This window comes from Podarcis erhardii, assembly GCF_964252035.2.
Source record: "Podarcis erhardii genome assembly, chromosome: 4".
Taxonomy (NCBI): Eukaryota; Metazoa; Chordata; class Lepidosauria; order Squamata; family Lacertidae; genus Podarcis; species Podarcis erhardii.
The window spans coordinates 104,973,498-104,980,833 of NC_138508.1; the positions used below are offsets into that span (position 1 = coordinate 104,973,498).

At 43.8% G+C, this 7,336-nt stretch overlaps 1 long non-coding RNA gene across 1 annotated transcript; it reads right to left on the reverse strand.

Annotated features, from left to right (window-relative positions):
• Nucleotides 1-607: 607 nt before the first annotated feature.
• On the reverse strand, nt 608-2,038 carry LOC309339955. Its single transcript, XR_014155696.1, has 2 exons — nt 1,435-2,038; nt 608-959 (listed from the first exon to the last, which is right to left on the reverse strand). It is a non-coding gene; the product is annotated as an uncharacterized lncRNA (long non-coding RNA).
• Nucleotides 2,039-7,336: the final 5,298 nt, after the last annotated feature.

Sequence of the window (7,336 nt, forward strand, 5' to 3'; positions counted from 1 at the left end):
TGGACAAAATCCCAAGTGACTTCACAGACAATAGGATTAAACAGCTCTCTGGGCAATGAGGCCAAGAGCAAAGAAAGCAAAGAAAAGGAAGGAAAGTGATGCCATGAAGCAGATACAGAAAATCTAAAAGGTGCTGAAAAACATAAAAACAAGGTGAATAATCCCCCCCCCCCCCGCTGCCTGTAATTTAACTGACTGCTTCAAATATGCTAATTTGAAAGTGAATGCCAAACCTAGAGAATATTCAGTGCACCTTCAGCCAGAAGAAATATTTCCTGCCTTCTTTAACAAGTTCCTGGACTTCTGCTTTCTAATTTGGTTTAAGGCGCATAGCAAAAATCAATGAGATTACTGGATGGCAAGAAAAGTCCTGGGCTATTAAAAGTGCATTTAGTAATGATAGATGTCAATATTTAGTCAAGGAAAAAAAATTAAAGCCCATTTTATTCTTAATACATTTTCATGTGGCCTGTCATAGCTGACAGATGGCTTATCTCTTGGAGTACATCTGCAGTGTTCTGAAATAAATAGACTGCTGTCTTCAGGCTAGCTGGTAAAAAGTGCACAGCACCCAGCGCCAGAAATAAAGAGGCAAGACACAAGTAAGTGGGTTGAACGAGGACTACAATTTTTTAAACTTCAAGGCAGATATGATGAGAGACTGCATGGGATGCTAGCTCTTCATGGATTAGTCCCACAGCTGGCCTGGTCAACTAAATGAGATGGCCTGCTGGCATGACTTGGCTCCCTCTAGAAACTGCAACTGTAAGTTACAGGTTCACATAGCAGGAAGACATAACTTCTTGTTAGGTAGATTTTATCACGTTGGGCCACCTTCAGTCTTGTTCCAGTTCTTCCAGACTTCCGAGTGTCCTGCTAGCACCCATGTCAGCCAAGGTGATGTTTCTGGGCACCTTCCCATACTCATGCTGCCACCGGTATTTCCCACTGTCTACCTTCTGGAAAAAAGACACAACACAAGAAGAAAGCAAGACATGAACAAAATGGCCACAGCCAGTCAGTTGACATATCACAGTTAAAGGCCAACCCAAAAGACGGAACATCTCACAGGATGTGAAAAACATGCCAGCCATATGGCCAGTCAGGGATGACACCAAAATACCTTCCTGACTCACTGAAAGAGCCAACAGCCAGTCTGCTCCTTTATTCAAGTGTGGGGGTAGATTTGCCTGCCTGATTGCCCTGCCTGTAGCTAAATATAAGTGTGGGCCATGCCTTTCTCCCACAGTCTTATGAGACCTTCAAACCAAACCTCAGATCTTGCAAAACTGAAAGCAATATGCCTGTAACTTCACAGTGTAAGTAAGATCTTTTGGGCTGGGTGGTCCTAGGTAGCAGTGAGAAAATGAAGAGAACAGACATCAATAGGTGGGATTAGACATAACAAAGGTCTTATATATCCTGCACTCTCACATCCGGGAGATGAGGAGATGGCCAGTCCTAGAGAGGGTTGTGCTTCCCTGGAAGGAGCATGTGTGCAGCTTGAGGGTGCTCCTGGCTTCAACACTGCCAATGAAGGCTCAGGTGGCCATGGTAGCTGGGAGTGCCTTTTTCCAGCTAAGGCCCCTTGTTGGACAGAAATGACTTGGCTACTGCACTCCATGCTCTGGTACCTTCCAGACTGCATTATTGTTATGTGCTCTGCATGGGGCTACACTTGAAGATGACGTGGAAACTTCAATTGGTCCAAAATGCAGTGGCCAGATTACTAGCTGTGGTTCATTTTGATGCCAAACTTCCCACAACAATTTGGATCCCATATAATCCCTGTTTTAAAACAGCTGCGTTGGTTGTTGGTTTGTTTCTGAGCTCAATTCAAGGTACTCACATTGGTGTTTAAATCCTTAAAATGACTCAGTCCCCAGCTATCTGAAAGACAACCTCCATCCCCACAGACCCTCTCAGGTGTTAGGATTAGTAGAGGGGGCCCTCTTGGTAGTTCCCCCATCCTCCAAAGCTCAGGGGATGGTGACCTAGGAGAAGGCATTCTCTGTGGCAGCTCCTAAATTATAGAACTTCTGCCCCACAGAATTGTGCCTGGAGTCTTCATTCTACAGTTTTCAGCAAATGCTGAAGATGCACCTCCTTATCATGGCCTTTGAGACCTGGGATAGACAGTTGCAATCGAAATTATTAAACCCCTATAGCAAATCAGGTTTATTATCAAAATTTACAGACTGTCAGCTGTTTGCAATGAGCAAACAAAACAAAAACAATTGAAATAGCTCAACATAATGGATGCTTCAAGTGGTTTCCCCAAATTCAGCTGAAAATGCAACTTATACTGGCTTCCCTAGTCTCACTATTATTCAACCCGCTGAACAGAATCCCTCACAACAGCACAGATACCACAAGTGTTGTCTCAAGCATACCTCATGCAACTAATCAAGGGCTTCAATAGTTGCGCTTGAGCTGCAACAATGAAATACCTGAACTGGCCAGGGGTTTGCTGAGTGTCAAATTTTGAAATGTTAGAAATATGGTTAAGTCAAGAGAATGGTCCGAGAAGGTAAGAGAAGAGATCATTGCCCTTCACAAACAAGGAGCAGGATACAAAAAAATAGTGAGGGCACTGAATGTTCCGAGAGACACTGTTGGAAGCATAGTTTGCAAGTTAAAGGAACAGTGGTTACACTACCTGGATGGGGCAGAAGAAGGAAGCTATCTGTGGCAGAAACCAGTTTTCTATATCTTTTCAGGACCCGTTCTGTTTTTAGTGATAGCATTTTAAAATAATTGTCTGTTTTTAAAATGGTTTTTCATGTTGTATTTTGAATTGGAACCTGAGGGTGAAGGATGGGTAATAAATTAAAATTGTGAACAACCACCACCACCAGAATATGTAATCACTTTATTCATGACACAGCATGTTCTCTCCATCTACTCCCTTGGTACCAATTTGAATAATCTATCCTGGTGAGGTGATGTATCTAGGAAGACTGACTGTGCTCCAGATCAAGTTCAGTTGCTGTTGGGGGGGGTAGGACAGAGGGTGCGGGGGGACAACCTCTCTCTCACCCTGGGCTCAGCTGAGCTGTCATCTCAAACATGATGACTGCAGGGAACTGATAGGGTGAAAGTGGGGTTGGAGAAAGGGCATTTCTTGGCCTTCAACCCACCTGCTGCCATTTCCACCTGGCTAGGCAGGGCCACCACTCACTTCAATCAGGGTGAGAGTGGTAGAGCGGCAGCACCATAATAGCTCCAGAACACTTCTCAGGCCATCAGCTCAGTGCTCTGTAACTGACAACTAGCAGCTGTATTTGAGATGATATGGAGTGCTTTCTGTGCTGGTGTCTGTGAAGGCTAGCTACTTTCTGCCATTTTGTGTTCATGTTTTGGTAGGATCCAACTCCTTTTTGAGAGCCCCCCCCCCAAAAAAAAGAGAGTTAGTGAGCACTGCCATTCAAATAATGTGCATGCACTGTGTCTTGTGATCAATTCTGTGGGGCAAGGCTTGCATGAATTTGATTCAAGTTGGCACCACTGGCACTGATGGTAAGACTTGGGTCATAAAACACTGGCCATTTGGGGGCTTTCCTGTGGTTGGTGTCTCTGGTGCTCCCACCAGTGTCACTTTTCCTTGCCTGCCTGTTTGCAGCCAGAAGGGGAGTTCTGGTAGTGGGCAATGCTGGTGTCACTCTGCAGGTGGTGGCAAGTGGGAAGTGAAATGAACCCAGTAGCTCAAAAGGTTCTGGACTGCTCTGCCAGACTTGAGGGAAGTTGCAGTGGTGCTATCTTGTCTAGTCTGATGCCCTTGAAATTTTCTTCTCTTGCCTTGAAATAGGCTTAGTTCTTCTTAGCAGATATAGAACATTGGTTCATTTAATATTTCAGCAGCCACCAGTGTGATATGAGGGTGGGTTCCCTCTGTTCCTCTGACTTCCTTCCCCCACTGCAGGAGATGCCATTCCCTCTAGGTTAGGCTTTTCAGGGGCTTTTCAGAGAGGGCAGCCCAGCAAGGCCCTGACATACAATTTTATGTATTTAGTTCTAGTGGAAAATAATCTTAGCTGAGCTACCTTTAAAAGATAAGAAACAATTCTCTTCAGAATTACACTTTGATTGAAGTGCAAAAGTTCAAAGCCAAAACTAGCTAAATATATAGTGGAGAAAATAGCACACATTCCTTAGTAATGAAAAGTATAGCAATTTATCACATGCTACATTTGTCTAGTTTGACTTTCATTTTTTATATATATCTAAAAGTTTAAAAAAAGGAAAATTATAGGTATATTTCATTGAAGCATAAAGAACTCCTGAAGGCTCATTGCAAACTCTCACCCCGCACGTGAAATGAAAAAAGAGGAGGCGGCAGTGGATTTAAGTAACTGCAGACAATCGGTATTGTAAATAATTGAAAATGCAAGATATCAATTAAGTTAATTGCAAGTAGCCACAGGTACCTTATCTTCGCCCATATTAAAATGCAAAGCAATTATTGCAAAGTTGTGATAAGAAATGTACACAATGAAATTCTAACTCCAGCCACAGAGAAGCTAACTTTTATGGCACAGAGCAGAAGTTAAAGCTATAGGGCACCATCAGCTAAGATGCTTCCCTGTGGAAGCTCCATTGACAAGAAAGGGGGTTTCATGATTTCCATAGAGGCCGGCAAAGGCAGCAGCAGGTGAGCCACACCTATGGGGAAGAAACATCTACAGCCTCTCATGGAGCATCTTGCACCCACATCCTCCATTTCTACTGCAGTGAACAGGTGACCTAGCAAGCAGAGTTACTGCGGTTGGTTGGTTGGATGGATCTTTTTAGCACACTTTTTAGAGCACAGCAAACTGTACAAGATGTCTGCGTGCTCCACGTGGCATGGATGACGGCAGTAGGAAGGGACTCGCCTCTTGCTGCTCCTTGAGTCAAGTGCTCAATTTCTGCTGCAGCAGAGAGGCAGCCTGGGAATAGGTGTTCCTAGACTTTGTTAAACGGGATGTTTTGAATGCTGAGGCACCAACTATAAGGGATGATTGCGGGCAGTTCCTGGTGTGGCACTGCTGGGTGGGCATGTCCCTTTGGTGAGAGGATGCAGCAGTAAGGAAGGCCAAGATGCGCTACTACACAATAATTATGTCTTGTGGTGAGTAATAAGCTTGGTATATGGGCTAGATAGTATACATGACAAGAAGGTCATTTTATTTTTTCTCCTCTGACTGGAGTTTAAGAGAATAAGTGTGATTTTGGTGCATTTGGGATGGCTGAGCAAAGGGTGAAGCGATGAGCAACATTGCCATTGATCCTGATGGGAGTTCATAACATGTTACAGGGTGAAATTGGTAAACCTGATGAATTTTTAAAACAAAAATTTCTAGTTGCTGTGAAGAGGAAGATTTAGGATGTACAAAAAATACACAGAAAAATAAAGTTTGCGTGTTTTGAAAGATAACAAAAGCTTTCAGAGTCAGGCCCAACCCCACATCAAGTGCAGGAGCCCAAAGCGCCAGACATGTGGCCTGCCAAGTGAGGCGAATGCCAGGGCCCTCCGTGGCTGCCACTGGCCTCCTTTTATCTGTCTAGCCCTGAGACACTTTGGAAGAGGCACGCAAGCCTTTAAGAGAGTGTTTGAATTACACCACCCATGTTGTCAAGTCATGTGACCAAGTGAGAGGGACTTAAGATCCACCTTAAGTTCCCCCTTTCTGGCCCCACCTCTGACACGCCCCTAGGTTAAATTTACACATACAGAGTATTTTTATTGTGCTCAGGGTTTTTAACATATCTGTGTGAAGAAGAAAAAAACCCCCCTCACAATTTTACATTAGAAGGGTGAGACACGTGGTTTAATATCATAAATAAATAGCCCTTGTTTCACACAATGCAACCCAAAGAAAACCATGTCCTCTTTAGTGCAAATGGGAAGGAAAGGCTTAAACAGTCCCTCTTCGTGTGGATGTTGGGGTCCCAAGTAAAACTGCCAGCTCCCTCCCCGATATTGATTTCAAAACACCCACACAGCCCTACCACCTAGGCAGCCCTTAAATATTAGTTCTATAAATTTTATGGGGCAAAATGGAAGCAGTAAACCCTTTTCTAAAATTATTGTTTCCTACTCCATAATGTTTTAGCTGTTCTTATTTTATCTGTCAGCAGCCTTGAGTCAGGTAAAAGGCAGGGTAGTAGTAGTAGTAGTACTAGTAGTAAATAAGTTTGTTTATTGAAGTGCTTATGTTCATGGGAATACATGACTCAAGCTTGCCTTGACTTATTAATTTGGTTAGCTGGTGGATTTTTGTTCGGTTGGGTTGATTTTTTCTAAGCCTAACCCTGTCTTTTAATTGGATTGTTTTACTTATGCTATAATGTTTGCTTTATTGGATTCCTTTAACTTGTTTTTAACATTTATGTGAGCAGCTTTGTGCACTGATAACAAAAAGGCCTGATAGGAATTCTCCTAATAAATTAATGGGCAACAATTTTTTACTTTTTGAATGTTGTCTAGATTTCTACAACTGATTTAGGGTATTTTTGCACTGCTGAATCAGGAAATGGCATCCGTTTCTCTCCATCAGGTCAGGTTTACTGTAAACTGAATGGTGAGCATTGATAAAGGTAAGTACACGTAAATTGCATGTTGCTTCACCATTTTTCAAACTTCAGGGCTTGAACTTCCGTTTCTTGGAACTCCTGGAATGCTCAGCGCCAGGGAGGTCTCTCTTCAGAGTCCAACAGTAGTCAGCCATCATGACTGCGTCCCAGCGACCCTGATACCTGGTCTCCATCTCTTTCATGTCCTGATGGAATCTCTCCCCCTGCTCGTCACTCATTGAACCCAGGTTCTCAGGAAACCGGTCCATATGTGAAAATAGGTAGTGCATCTTGACGCTCATGTTGCAGTCCAGGTTTCTGAAAGCAGTCAGCATGTTGTTGACAAGTTCTGCGTAGTTTCTGGCCTTATTGTTGCCAAGAAAGTTCTTCACTACCAGAACAAATGCCTTCCACGCTTCCAGTTCCACTTCGTTCATTGAGTTTCCGAACTCTGGATCTCTGATGAGCAGACGGATCTGAGGACCGTCAAAGATGCCAGCTTTCAACTTCTCCATGGTCAACCCTAGAAAAGCCTGGCACAAGTAAGTGAAGCAGTCACCATCCTTGTCCAGAGCCTTGGTGAACTGCTTGATTAAGCCAAGCTTGATGTGCAGCGGTGGGAAGACTATTCTGTCTCTGTCCACCAGAGGGTCGTTGATGACGTTCCTTTTTCTGCAAGGCACCAATTCCTCCCGCACAGGGCAGTCCTTCTTCGTGTAATGCTGAGCACAATCCCACATGCACAGAAAACATGGGTACTTGGTGAAGCCAGACTGTTGTC